The sequence below is a fragment of the Mus musculus genome, chromosome 4, assembly GCF_000001635.26.
Source record: "Mus musculus strain C57BL/6J chromosome 4, GRCm38.p6 C57BL/6J".
NCBI classification, from domain to species: domain Eukaryota; kingdom Metazoa; phylum Chordata; class Mammalia; order Rodentia; family Muridae; genus Mus; species Mus musculus.
The window spans coordinates 41,450,182-41,464,977 of record NC_000070.6 but is presented as its reverse complement, the minus strand read 5'-3'; the positions used below and the strand labels follow the sequence as shown (position 1 = coordinate 41,464,977).

At 44.2% G+C, this 14,796-nt stretch overlaps 1 protein-coding gene across 5 annotated transcripts in view; it reads left to right on the top strand.

Moving 5' to 3' along the window:
• Positions 1 to 58: 58 nt before the first annotated feature.
• The window catches only part of Kif24 (kinesin family member 24), a 74,956-nt gene continuing 60,218 nt past the window's right edge, over positions 59 to 14,796 (top strand). For 2 of the 5 annotated variants that reach the window (XM_006537549.4, XM_030253078.1), the window contains exon 1: positions 59 to 268. The gene's annotated coding sequence lies outside the window, so the exon portion shown is untranslated. The remainder of the gene's footprint in view (positions 269 to 14,796) is intronic. The other 3 variants (XM_030253079.1, XM_017319913.2, NM_024241.2) reach the window with 2 other exon arrangements.

Genomic DNA, 14,796 nt, shown 5'->3' with positions numbered 1-14,796 from the left:
CTTCTGATTTCTGATTGGCCTTTTAGAGGAGAGGTGACAGGCTCTGTGAATGACCATTGGTCGGTGCTGCGGGACCGCGGGCGGGCGGGCGTCGGCGCGCGCGTTCGAACTGGCGCTTGTGGCGTTGCCATGGGGATGTGGCCTGGCGGACACCTAAGGCGGGTTGACCGGACGCTCTGCTAGCCCGGCCTTAGGGCTTTCTCCTCACCGCACTATTTCTTCGGTCCTCCCTGAAAACTGACTGAGGAGGAGCCGGGATTGCCCTGAGGTGAGAAACGGTGGCTTTAGCTTGAGCCCAGGCTCTGCGCCTGCGCGGGAGCGGGTGCTCCTGTCTGCGAGCGGCGCGAGCCGAGACCGGTATTTGCGGGGTAACTAGAACTTGGCTTCTCGGGTTCTTCGAGGGTTCTCGCGCTCTCTCACGTTTCATCTCCCTGTCTACCGCCTCTTCAGCAATTACCTCGACCACCACCAGCTTTGAGGCTTTTCTGAGTACCCCAAAGGCCTCTTGCCTTTGAGACACGCTCTTCAGAGCGCTTCGATTGGACTTTCGGTTGTTTTGTGAACTTCCGCAAACCTCATTCTCCTTTTTTCTCATATAATTTTGACCTCTGAGATAAGACAAGCCTTTCCACAGCGTCTTACGCATATTAGTTTTTTGTTTGTTTGTTTTGTTTTTTTAAGGAAATATTTGTTCAGTTGGCTTTCACTCACTACAAATAGATTCAGTTATCTTTCTGCCTTGTCCCATTCAAAGTCGATTTGGGGGCAGGTGGAAGAGAGAGGACACCCTAATCTCATATACAAGAGACAGAAAATTCAGCGTTGGCGTTCCCACGTTGGGGGCAGGAAGACCTGCTCAGTGTGGGTGGCAACATTCCCAAGGCAGGGAATTCTGAGCAGTAATAGAGTGGAGAAAGCAAGCTGACCGCTAGCATACATACATTACTTCATTATTTACTGCTTTTCTTTTTTTAAGTTTTTGTTTGTGTGGCTTTTGTTTGTTGGTTGGTTTTGAGACAAAGTTCTCAATCAGAGAGACGTGCTCTCTCCACATTGTAGTCTGGCCTACAAGTACCTCTTCTCAAACCCCTAAATGTATTTGCTTATAACAGGCCATTCTGTCCTTATATGCCCGAGGATTTCCTCTTGTTGTTTACTGACCACCAACTATCGTAACATTTTATCTGTGCTTTGGAAACTGAAATCAATTATTTGACTTTGAGTTTTTTTCACTTAACAGTGTGTGTGTATGTGTGTGTGTATATGTATATGTGTGTGTGTGTATGTATGTGTGTGTGTGAGCACTCAAGTGAAGGTCAGAGGACAACTTTGAGGAACTGGTTCTCATTTTCCATGTTTTTTAAGCAGCTTGTTTCTGCTGCTGCAGTGCATACTCCAGGATATTTCTATCTTACACACACACACACACACTTACTTCTCCCTAGGAGTGCTAGGGTTACACATGTGCAGTACCACATGTGACCTTTTATGTGGGTTCTAGGCATTGAATTTGAACCATTAGGCTTATTATAGGTTATGTGCATTTACCTACCAAGCCATTTCCTTGACCTTTATTTCAGGTGGTTGGTTGGTTGGTTGGTTGGTTTGTTTGTTTAATTTTATTTGTGTACTGGCTAGTTTTGTGTGTCAACTTGACACAGGCGCGAGTTATCACTGAGAAAGGAGCTTCAGTTGAGGAAATGCCTCCATGAGATCCAGCTGTACGGCATTTCCTGAATTGGTTATCAAGGGGGGAGGGCCCCTTGTGGGTGGTGCCATCTCTGGGCTGGCAGTCTTGGTTCTATAAGAGAGCAAGCTGAGCAAGCCAGGGGAAGCAAGCCAGTAAAGAACATCCCTCCATGGCCTCTGCATCAGCTCCTGCTTCCTGACCTGCTTGAGTTCTGGTCCTGACTTCCCTTGGTGATGTACAGCAGTGTGGAAAGTGTAAGCAAGCTGAATAAACCCTTCCCTCCCCAACTTGCTTCTTGGTCATGATGTTTTGTGCAGGAATAGAAACCCTGACTAAGACAATGTGTATGAATGTTTTGCCTGTATGTTTGTGTACCTTGTATGTGTGCAGTATGAAGGAAACCAAAAGAGGGTGTTGGATTCTCTACAGCTGTAGTTATAGACAGTTGTGAGACTCCATGTGGGTGCTGGGAGTAGAACCCTGGTCCTTTGAAAGAACAGCTAACGCTCTTAAGTGCTAAGCCATCTCTCCAGCTCCCATTTTTTTAAAAACTTTTTTTGGGGCTAGCATTTTAGACTGTAGTCCAGACTGTCCTGGAACATGCAATATCCTGTTTCAGCTTCTTGAGTGCTGCAATTATAAATATAAACCAACATACTCACTTTGAAAAAAATGTCTAAGCCTTTTATTACTTGTTTTGCTTGCTGTGTGTCTGTATGAACAGAGGGTGGCTTTTGGGGAGTAGGCCTTTCCTCCAGGCTTACTCAGGCTTGGCAGAAAGGGCCTTCATGGGTCAAGCCCTCTTGCCTGCCTTTAAAACATTTCTTTTCTTTGCATTTATATTCTACAGAGAGAATTCTGTGATCACTCTCTTCAGAAAATATTAACAATGCAGCCTCTGTCCATTCATCAGGTATCCAGAATCCTGTTGCATTTCCAAGACTATTTCATTATTGACTTACGGCCTATATAGTCACAGTGTTATTGCTGATTATTCTTTCTTATATGAAATTCATAGTTCAGAGACCTGCTCACTGTGGATGACACCATTTCCTAGACAGGCAATTCTGGACAGTATAAGAGTGGAGAAAGCAAGCTGACCACTAGTGTCTTAGTTAGGGTGTCACTGCTGTGAGCAGATACCATGACCAAGGCCACTCTTAAAAGCAAAACTCTTAATTGGGGCTGGCTTATAGGTTCAGAGATTCAGTCCAGCATCATCAAGGCAGGAGGAGCATGGCAGCATCCAGGCAGGCATGGTGTAACAAGAGCTGATGATAGGTTGCTGTTTTGTTATTTGTGTAATGAAGGGTTGAACTTTTCTCATATCTCGACCTCATCTAGTGTCTATGATCTGTTAACCTAGTCTCTCCATGTAGACTTAGCAAATTTGTTCAAACTTTGTGTACTGTAGGTCCTTAACAAGTTTTGTTAAACGAGGCTGGGAATGTGGTAGTGTATACCTTTAATCCCAGCACTCCAGAGACAGAGGCAGATGGATCTCTGTGTGTTCAAAGCCAATTTGGTCTATATAGTGAGTTCCAGGCTATCAGGGCTACATAAGACCCTGTCGTAAAACTAACTCTGTCTCTCCCCACTCTCCCCCACAATGTAGACTGGCCTTGACAGAGATCTGCCCACCTGTACCTCCTCTGCTGGAACTAAAGGTGTGCACTACCATTCCTGACTGAGGTTATTTTTAAGTCATTGCTTTCTCAACATCATTCCTTTGTGGGTAATGCTTGATTCCATAGAGACAACTGTTTCCAAAGTGGTTTGACCCTGACTGAAATCATATGAGCTTGGAGATTTATTTGTTTGTTTATTTTTGACTTTTCAAGACAGGTTTTCTCTGTGTAGCTCTGGCTGTCCTAGAACTCAAGTTGTAGACCAGGCTTGCCTCAAACTCAGAGATCCATTTGCCTCTGCCTCTTGAGTGCATGTGCCATCACTGCGCGGCCAGCTTGGAAATCTATAAAGACTGATCATAGCCATTATTTTCTAGGTAAACACATGAGAGATGGTTTGTTGGCATGGTTTTATGGCTGCAAACTGGCAAAAAAATCTTTAACAACTTCCTGAGATTGAACTAGACTAAAATTTTAAAAATAAGCTACTGTATTTAAACCCAACATTGGTTATTACCTGTCCCAATACTAACCCTATTTAGAGAATAGTAGACCTGTGTTGACTTGAGATGGCTGGGCTCAACAATTTTGTTACATCTGTTTTTAGGTGATTAAAGTGAATTAATTTATTTTTCAATTACAAACAGAAATAACCTCAAAAGGTTTTGTTTTGTTTTTTGTTTTTTTTTTTTTAAAGTAATATGGCAGTAATAGTGTCCAGAATCCACCCCTGACCGCAGGCATTCCATTGAGTACCATCTGTCTTAGTTCTTGTGCAGCTGTTGTTTCAAGCAGTTGTCTCTTGTCCTTTGTCTTTTGTAAAGCTCAGTTACTATAGATAGAATAATCCCTGGAGTGTGAAATAACTGGATCTCTTGCAGAGAGAAGCATATACTGTATTATTCCCCTTTTATTTTGTTCCTTGGGATTTGGACATTCTTGTGTGTTCTTAAGGATCTAGTATCTAGAGGTACAGAAACACTTTTATAAAACATGATTGAGAATGTTGGGGCTTGTATTGTATCTGTTTTTTCTTTCTTTCTTTCTTTCTTTCTTTTGTTGTTGTTGTTGTTGTTGTTGGGTTTTGTTTGTTTCCGAGACAGAGTTTCTCTTTATAGCCCTTCTCTTTATAGCCCTGGCTGTCCTGGAACTCACTTTGTAGACCAGGCTGGCCTGGAACTCAGAAATCCGCCTGCCTCTGAGGCACCACTGCCTGCAAGTTGTTAAGATTTAATGCTATCCTGGGCAGTGGTGGTGCACACCTTTAATCCCAGCACTTGGGAGGCAGAGGCAGGCGGATTTCTGAGTTCGAGGCCAGCCTGGTCTACAGAGTGAATTCCAGGACATCCAGGGCTACACAGAGAAACCCTGTCTTGAAAAGCCCCCCCCCCCCCCAAAAAAAAAAGATTTAATGCTATCCTAAAGGCCTTTGATTGTGTTTCCCCTTGGATAGCTGAAGTATTTGGGATGTTGCATGAATCAAAGAAACTAAAGAAGAATGTGAATGTCTTAGAACTGGCCTATTTTCACCCATTTTTCTGCCTGGCAAAGAATTATATAGACCTTAGATTTCTTTATAGTGATTGAAGAGTTCTATAAGAAGCAACACATAATCTTGATACATACAAGATAACATTAGAGTCTGATACTATATTTTTGTGTTATTCGACGCGTTCTCACGACCGGCCAGGAAGAACACCACAGACCAGAATCTTCTGCGGCAAAGCTTTATTCTTACATCTTCAGGAACAGAGTGCAAGAAGCAAGAGAGCAAGAAGCAAGAGAGAGAGAAAAGCAAGAGAGCGAAAAAGCAAGAGAGAGAAGCAAGAGAGAGAGAGAGAACGAAACCCCGTCCCTCTTAAGGAGCATTCTCCTTCGCCTCGGACGTGTCACTCCCTGATTGGCTGCAGCCCATCGGCCGAGTTGACGTCACGGGGAAGGCAGAGCACAAGTAGTCATAAGATACCCTTGGCACATGCGCAGATTATTTGTTTACCACTTAGAACACAGGATGTCAGCGCCATCTTGTAACGGCGAATGTGGGGGCGGCTCCCAACATCTCCCCCTTTTTCTTTTAATAAGAGCAAATAGGCCACCCATATTAATGAGAGTGGAGATAGAGGTCAAATCCCCAGTGTGTAGGTAAAGGAGCCATGTACAGGATTAGCTCTTAGGCTTACAGGCTTTTACCCAGAGCAACCCTGACCTGCTCCCGTGTCGTTTTGCCTGGGGGAAGGGAACTAGGACACTGAACCTTCATGAAAGATGACATGTCTCCCTAGAATAGGCTCATATATGCCGCAGAGCCTTTCCATTGCAGTGCTTAGCCTTGCAACTCTCTCGGGCTGCTGAAGCACACTCACTCTATCTCGTGCAATGAGACTAGCCTCGTGAGATATAAGAGCTGAGTGGCCAGCGACCTATTGCCTAAGCATAGATAACCATATATCAGGGGGAGCTCCATGTTCTAGTCCTGCAAGCGCCTGGGCAATAACCACCTTGTCTCTCCTAGTTTAGGCCTTAAGCTTACAGACCAATCAAAGAAGCAACACTAATCCACAGCAAAGTGTATCTCCAAATAATATTAATCCCACCCATTTTTTAAAGAAAGAAAATGCTGAGGAGATCCAATTGGGTAATCCTTTGGTCAGGGACAGGTCCAAGCGCGTGGAGTTGACCTGAATGATGGCAAGCCTCGAAGGGTCTGTTCAAATTCAGCCATCCAATTCTGTAACATATACTGAAAAAGACTTTTTGACAAATTAGCTGCCCTAGTAAATTTAACATACTGAATGGAAATAACACACAATCCCGGAAACTTTTGTTCACATCCCTGCTGAGTTATTTGTCATAATACATCTAGTTGTATCTGGACAAGATCTATGAGTTGATTAACCAGCATGAGACCTCTCTGTATCTTGACATTAGCTGAGGCCTGTTCATCTATGACTGTAGTCACTGAGGCTGACAAAGTGTTAATGGTGTCAGTCATCTGGACCTGTCCAGACAGAGCCAAGGCTGTCTGAATTAAGGCCAAACCCAGTTCCCAGTTAGTGGTAAAAAGCAGGAGAATACTTGAGCATTATACATCACCGTCATTGGGAGTGGAAATGTCGACATTATCCCCCAACGCTGCTTTCTCTTTATTATTGACGCCCTGGACATTACCAAGACGAGGGACATTAGTATTCCCTTGGTCAGTCTGGATTTTTCGGGTGAGTCTTTCTGGTACCCAAAATGGGTTGTCTTCATCCTGTGGGAAAACACAGACAGCTCCCCTGGATCTTATCAAGATAGGATCCGGGCCATACCATTTATTATCAAGGACATTTTTCCATTTAACCATCTCATTGGGCCTATCTGGCTCTGAACAATGACGTTCAGCCGCAGTATGGCCATGAGCATCAATAAAGAGTGCCAAAGACACCGACACTCTTGGTGCTCGGGGTACAGTCTCCTCAAAAGTTCCCCTCTTCTGTTTTATAAGATAGGCTTTGAGGGTGCGATGCGCACGCTCAACAATACCCTGTCCTTGAGGGTTGTATGGAAGTCCAGTCAGGTGGGTTACGTCCATCTGACGGCAGAACTGTTGGAATTTTTGAGACGTATAAGCTGGTCCATTATCAGTCTTAAGGAGTCTGGGTTCCCCCCAAGCACTCCATGCCTCAAGACAATGTTGAATCACATGTGAGGCTTTTTCTCCGGTTAACGGAGAAGCAAACATGATGCCAGAACATGTGTCAATGGACACATGGAGATATTGAAGTTTTCCAAAGGAAGAAACATGTGTAACATCCATTTGCCAGACCTGTAGAGGTCGAATACCGCGTGGGTTAATTCCCACATGAGGAACTGGCAAGAACTCACAGCAGCTTTGACATTGAGTAACAATGTCACGGGCTTCTTTTCTTGTCAAGGAGAAACGACTGCGTAATGTTTCAGCCGTCACATGAAAATTGTTATGAAAATTTCTTGCAGCCTCTACCGGGGATGATAGGGCAGCAGCCACCACTTTAGTGGCCTTATCTGCCAAATCATTTCCCAGAGCCATGGGGCCAGGTAGGCCTGAATGGGCTCTAACATGAGTAATATAAACAGGAGATCCTCTAGATAACAAAACTAATTGTATCTGCTGAAAAATATTGGCAACTCTACTGGAAGGCTTAATCACTCCAGCCACTTCTAAAAGATTTACTGCATTTACCACATAACAGGAATCTGACACAATATTAAGGGGTTTTAAAAAGGTTTTTAAAACTTCTAAGACCACTAAACATTCTACCACTTGAGGTGAATTTTCATTATATTGTTTGGATACCACTTTACCATTAGCCACATAGGCACCTATGCCAGTTTTTGATCCATCAGTATATACCACAATCCCATTTTTAAGTGGGTTTCTTACTGTTATTTGTGGAAACACAACAGATTGATTTTGGGCAAACTGTAAGATTGGATGTTTTGGATAATGGTTATCTATTTTTCCTGAAAAGGAGGTAACTAAAACTGCCCAATCATTAGATGCGGCTGCCAAGGTTTGAACCTGTGCAGCGGTATAAGGTACAATTAAAAGATATGGACTTTGCCCAAAGTGGGTGATTGCTGCTTTTAGGCCTTTAAGGGCAAGCTGTGCAATTGCATCAGGATACCAATCTATTATTTTAGCTGGGGATACGTTTGGATGGATCCACAACAATGGCCCATTCTGCCACAAAACTGCAGTTGGCAATTGTGCTGTCTTAAAGACACACAAACTGAAAGGCTGCGAATCCTCAATACGTTGTAATTGTGCATTCTGTAAGGCCTTTTCCACTTTTTGTAAGGCCTGGTTAGCAGCTAGAGTAAGAGTCCTAGGGGAGGAGATATGAGGATCTCCTTCTAAAATACTAAACAAAGGCCTTAATTCAGCAGAAGGAATCTTTAAAAAGGGTCTGAGCCAATTAATATCTCCCAACAGCTTTTGAAAATCATTTAAGGTATGGAGGTGATCTCTTCTTATCTCTACCTTTTGGGGCACAATCTTATCTGGGGACACCACAGAGCCCAAGAATTGTCCTGTATCAGAAATTTGGACCTTTTCTGTGGCTATCTGTAAACCCCACTGACTTAAAGTTTTAAGTAGAAAAGGATATGCCTTTTGTAGCATGGTAAGGTCTTTATGGCACAGGAGGATGTCATCCATGTAAAGGAGCAAAATTAAAGAGGGGAACTGTTTCCTCACTGGCAAAAGAGCTTCTTGCACATAAAGTTGGCACATTGTAGGACTATTGGACATTCCCTGTGGTAAGACCTTCCATTGATACCTCTTATCAGGTTCAGCAGAATAAGCTCTCTGACCCGTTAACAAATCAAAAGTCCACTCTCTCTGCTCTGGAGTTAAAGCAGCAGCGTTTGCTCGGGCCTGCGCCTGTGCAGCTTCGTGCCAAAGCGCTTTCCATTCCATATATTTGCCCATACTAGGGAGAGCGGCTTTTACAACCGTCTGCCAATCGGCAGGAGTTAGTGCCATGCCAGCGAGCCTGTCTAACTGCGCCAAGGTAAAATTAGCATTGGTTCCGTATTTACGAACCGACTCGGCAATTTCCTTAATCTGTACGTATTCTACCGGAGCGTGGACACGCCCACCCTCGGCTCCTTCAAAGACTGGAAATGCCTGTTCTATTTTCCTTTGTTCCTCTCGGGGAATGAATGAGTCTGCGCACTGCCTCTCTGCGCATTGCTGACGCACTACGGGCTGACGCACTACGCAGGGCGGGGACTCCGCATAGGGCGGGAGTGCACCTGGTAGCCGATTGCCCTGAGGCCAATTAGCAAACTGGCCTTCGCCAGCCGCTTTTGGCTTTTTTCTTGACCGATTAGCTGGCTGGTAATGGGCTGCTTCTTCCTCCCAGTCTGTTTCCTCAGAGGAGGATTCTTCACTTGCTTCAGAGCTACTAAGAGCTGGCTTCCTGAGCTCATCTAGTGACGAGTATCTCCTAGAGACCTCCGCTAATCGATCTTTTTTCTTCTCCCTTTTTCCTCTTTTTCTTCTAATCTCTCTCCAGGTATTCCTACCTAACCTTAACTTTTCCTCGGGTTCAAGACCCTTGGAAAGGCCTGTATACTTACCGTTTCTCCTTGTTCCTACTCTCTCTCTCCGCTTTACTTCTGATAGACTGTCCTGAATTTCCTCTAGAATTTTTAGCCCTGCCTTAAGCACTATATAACATGTGAAAAGGAACAAAAGGGCTCCTAACACTAGAAAAAGTTCAAGGCCAAACATACCTGGTAAAGCCATTTCTCACTTCCGTTCCCCAGCTGATGAGTTCTGAATTCGGCAGTTGAATCCTTCTCAACAGTCTGCTTTACGGGAACCTTTATCACCGTCGTTCCCCAGCTGATGAGTTCTGAATTCGGCAGTTGAATCCTTCTCAACAGTCTGTGTTACGGGAACCTTATAACCTTGATTCGCAGTTCTGGTTCTGGAATGAAGTATCCCTCCTGCGCCAGTCCGGAGTTTTTTCTCGTCCCGGATTTCGGCACCAATTGTTATTCGACGCGTTCTCACGACCGGCCAGGAAGAACACCACAGACCAGAATCTTCTGCGGCAAAGCTTTATTCTTACATCTTCAGGAACAGAGTGCAAGAAGCAAGAGAGCAAGAAGCAAGAGAGAGAGAAAAGCAAGAGAGCGAAAAAGCAAGAGAGAGAAGCAAGAGAGAGAGAGAGAACGAAACCCCGTCCCTCTTAAGGAGCATTCTCCTTCGCCTCGGACGTGTCACTCCCTGATTGGCTGCAGCCCATCGGCCGAGTTGACGTCACGGGGAAGGCAGAGCACAAGTAGTCATAAGATACCCTTGGCACATGCGCAGATTATTTGTTTACCACTTAGAACACAGGATGTCAGCGCCATCTTGTAACGGCGAATGTGGGGGCGGCTCCCAACATTTTTGAAATTTTGATACTTATTCTAGGGTTCATAATACTTACTGACTTGTCCCTACCTAAAGGCAGATAGAACTCTTAGCAAAAATCCCTCTGCCCCTGGGATAACTTTGAGCAGATGATCTTTCCTGAATTATTAAGTGTATATGTATTTGTTTCACAAACTTGTTAAATTTGGTTTTTTTTTTTTTAGATTACCATAAGTTTCATGGCTATAAATGCTCAGAAATTTCCTCTTTTTCACTAGCAGCTGTCATTTAAGTTGAATATAAAATTGGATATGAAAAGCAATATAATTATTTCAACTTGTTTCCAAAGTCCTAACAAAGAAAAGGTAAAATTTCCACAAAATAGAAAAATCTCTGTTTAGACTCCATGTTATATAATTGTAATGACTTTGGCTAGACCTGGTGGCACATATTTGTACTTGGGAGCTGTCTTAGTCAGGGTTTCTATACCTGGACAAAACATCATGACTAAGAAGCAGGTTGGGGGGGAAAGGGTTTATTCAGCTTACAGCTTACACTTTCCACATTGCTGTTCATCACCAAAGGATGCAGGACTGGAACTCAAGCAGGTCAGGAAGTAGGAGCTGATGAAGAGGCCATGGAGGGATGTTCCTTACTGGCTTGCTTCCCCTGGCTTGCTCAGCTTGCTTTCTTATAGATCCCAAGACTACCAGCCCAGAGATGGTACCATCCACAAGGGACCCTCCCTACTTGATCAATAATTGAGAAAATGCCTTACAGTTGGATCTCATGGAGGCACTTCCCCAGGTAAAGCTCCTTTCTCAGTGATAACTCCAGCCTGTGTCAAGTTGACACAAAACTTGCCAGTACAGGAGCTTAAGAAACTTTAAATATTAGTCTTCCTGTTAAACACTGTAGGTTTTGTTGTGGATGATTTCAAACCTTTTGATCTCCTCTACCTTTTAAAACTTTATAATATTTTAAATCCTCCCTCACAACCTAGTTAACCTTTTGCTTACACAAAGACCCTGTTACAGTTTTGGAATTTAAATGATTCAGGGGCCTTCCCCGTTTCCTTTGTGCCAATTCTTTTAAAACTAGCCAATTGAGAAAGACTGTAAAGTCAGGCCCTAGCCAATGGGGAAAAGACCACTTATGTTAGAATAAAAACCAAGTGCACTCACTTCCTGCCCTGGTGTGCATGCTCTTCTTTTTGAGTTGTGCACCCTCTTGATCAAGAGTAAAGTTTTGCTTTGTCTAGACACGTCAGTTGCTTTTCTTTGTAACTCCAAACTTATTTCTTACAGAAGGTAGAAGGTTTTCTAGTTTGAGATTTTTCTGGACCACACAGTAAGTTTTTTTGTGTTTTTTTTTTTTATGGTTTGTTTTGTTTTTTGGTAACTCAGTTTATTTTATGCATGAGTGTTTTGTTGGGCATGTATGCATATGTACCACATGTGTGCTTGATGTCCATGGAGGTCAGAAGAGGGCATTGGATCCCCTGGGACTTGAGCCACAGATATTTGTGAACCACCACAAAGGTGCTAGAAATGAACCTGGTTCTCTACAAGAACAAGTGCCAGGCATGGGGGTGCACGCCTTAATCCCTGCACCTGGGAGGCAGAGGCAGGCAGATCTCCATGGGTTCCAGGCCAGCCTGGTTTGCACAGCCAGAGATGCATAATAGACCCTGTCTCAAACACACACACACAAAGTGCTTCTAATTGCAGAGCCATCTCTACACTTTTAGAAGCAAGTTTCAAATCAGCCTGAACTACATAGTGAGACTTGTCTCAGAAAATCAAAATATTTTTTAAAATTAAAGATATATACTTCAGCTATCTGATTTTATTTTATGCAAGCTGCTAAAAAAATAGAAACCCATTTCTAATGACAGAAAATAGATCAGTGATTGCCTAGAGACAGAATTGACTGTTGAGGTATTGGGCATTGGGGCAATGGAAACATGATTTAGCCCTCAGAGCTCTTGTTCCTCTTGCAGAGAATTCCATTTGGTTCCCTCCACACATCTGGCAGCTTACAATAGCTCTGTTTTCTGGAAATCTGACACCTTCCTCTTGCCACTGAAGGCACCAGGTACACATGTGGTGCATGCAAGAAATATTCATATACATAAAATAAAAATATTTTTAAAGGTATTGGGAGCTTTAAGGAAGTATTGAGCTGGGTATAATAGCACACATCTTTAATCCTGGCAGGCAGAGGCAGGTGGCTCTCTTGAGTTCAGGGTCAATCTAGTCTACAAAGTGAGTTATAGAACAGGCAGAGCTGCACAGTGAGACCCTGTCCAAAAAAAAAAAAAAAAAAGGAATGATAAGTTTTGATTGCATTTGTGTGTGTGTGTGTGTGTGTGTGTGTGTACATGTGACTTGAGTTGAGGAGGTTGAACTAGATTGACTCCATGACAGGCTGTGAGATGCCAGTTCAGGGGGGGGACTAGGCCTAAGTTTCTGTTTCCCAGAACTGAACAAACCAGTTCCAAGAAAAACTACAGCCCACAATCAGGAGCTGTCCTACCATCTGGCCCGAGGTAAGAATAGTCAGCAATAGTTCTGGAAAGTCCTCAGAACCTTGGCCAATCCCAAAGATACCAGTACCCCTAGAGAGAGAGCCAACCAATCAGGATAAAGATCACCTACCCTTCCCTGGAATTCCCCTAATTAGCTTTAAATTGAGCCTGCAAGCTCACCTTGAAGTGGGCATTTTGATGAATGCTAGACCCCTGCATGCTGGATTTCTGCAGAATAAACTCTCTTAGCTTTTTCATACTACTTGAGCCTGGGATGTCATTCTTCAGAGATTCACAGACCTTACATTTGGGGGCTCATGTGGGATTGACAATCCAAATAGTCAAACATTTTCCAGGACAGATTTACTCCCTGCCAATTGGTAAGTCCAGGTGCCTGAATGTCTTTTGTCCCTTTGCTATTAATGACCTTTATATTTGGAATTTGAAGAACCCTAAATTCTCAGAAAAACAATCTGACTTGATAGAACTCTTGGATTCAATAATGTTGATTCACCAACTGACCTGGGATGATTGTCAACAACTGTTCCAGGGTCTCTTCTCTGGTAAAGAGAGGGAATGGATCGTTGGAGCTGCCTGAAAGTTTGTTCTGGGAGCAAATGGGCTGCCCACCCAGATCCGGGCCAATATTGATGTGGTCTTGACTGGGCCTGATTGGGACCATAACACTGATGCAGTTGATGAAGAGAAACTCATGGTGTACTACCAGGTTCTCGTGGGGGAGGGGTCTCTAAGAGGCTGCTAGATGGCCTACAAATTTGTCCAAAGTAATTCAGATGTGTAAGGAAAAGGTGGGTCACTGAGAAATTTCCTAGAAAGATTGATGGAGGCCTACAGGACCTACACTCAGTGCGATCCAGAGGCCAGAGAGAACCAATCTGCCAAAAACATGGCCTTTGTCAATCAAGCTGCCCCTGACATCTTTCAGAAACTTCAGTGCCTGGACAGCTTTTTGGGTAACTAACTGAATTAGATGTTATAGCTGAGAAGGCTTATAACAATCAAGAGAGCCCTGATGATCAGCAGACCAAGAACTGGCGAAAGCGCTGTTCGCCACCACAAAGCAATGAAAGAGAGCTGAAAAACTTGCCCCAATGGAAGGGGCAAAGGTAAGCCAGTACCCATTAAAGGAGAAACCAGCCCTCCATTACAAGGGTTCAGTGTGCCGATTGCAAAGAGAAGGGCCATTGCAAAAATGAGTGCCCTAAAAGAAACCCAAGAGAGGGCCCAAAGGTACTGGAGTTGGAAGAACTAGATGACTCAGGAGTATTGGGGCTCAACTCTACACCATGAGACCTGAGTAACCCTGAAGGTAGAGGGGAAGCCCATAGACTTTCTAGTGGATACCGGGGCACAACCACTGGGGCCACTGTCAGACCAGAAAACATGGGTGCAAGGGCCAACGGACATCAAGCCCTATCCATGGATTAACCAAAGAAAGGTGGACAGGTAACAGACTCATTTATGGGCATCCCTGGTTGTCCATACCCCCTTCTGGGAAGAAACTTTCTTATCAAAATGGGAACCCAAATCCATTTTGGTCCAGAAGGAGTGAAAGTCCTGGATAAGAATGGCCCCGTCCATGTTATGACCTTGGTTCTAGAGGAGGACTATAAATTGTCCCCTTGGCTTGTTCCATCTCTGAGCCTGTTGCTCCAGAAGTTTCTGAGAGAAGTCCCGAGGTCTGGGCAGAAAAGAATTCAATAGGACTCACCTGTCATTGGACTTCAGTTCTAGTTCAGTTAAAGGCTGGGGCTGCCTGAGCCCAAACCAGGCAATATCCAAGGCCTAGAGAAGCCAGAATGGGATCACCCTGCACATCAGCTGGCTCTGGGAGGCAGAGATTCTGATTCCTTGCCAGCTGACATGGAACACCTCTCTCCTTGCAGGCAAGAAGCCTCATTTCTATAACTGTCAGCCTGTACAGGATTTGAGGGGGATAAACAAGCAGGTGGAAGATAGCCATCCTACAGTTCAAACCACTGCACCCTGCTCAGCAGCCTCCTTCCCAGGTACACCAGGTGCACTGTGCTCGACC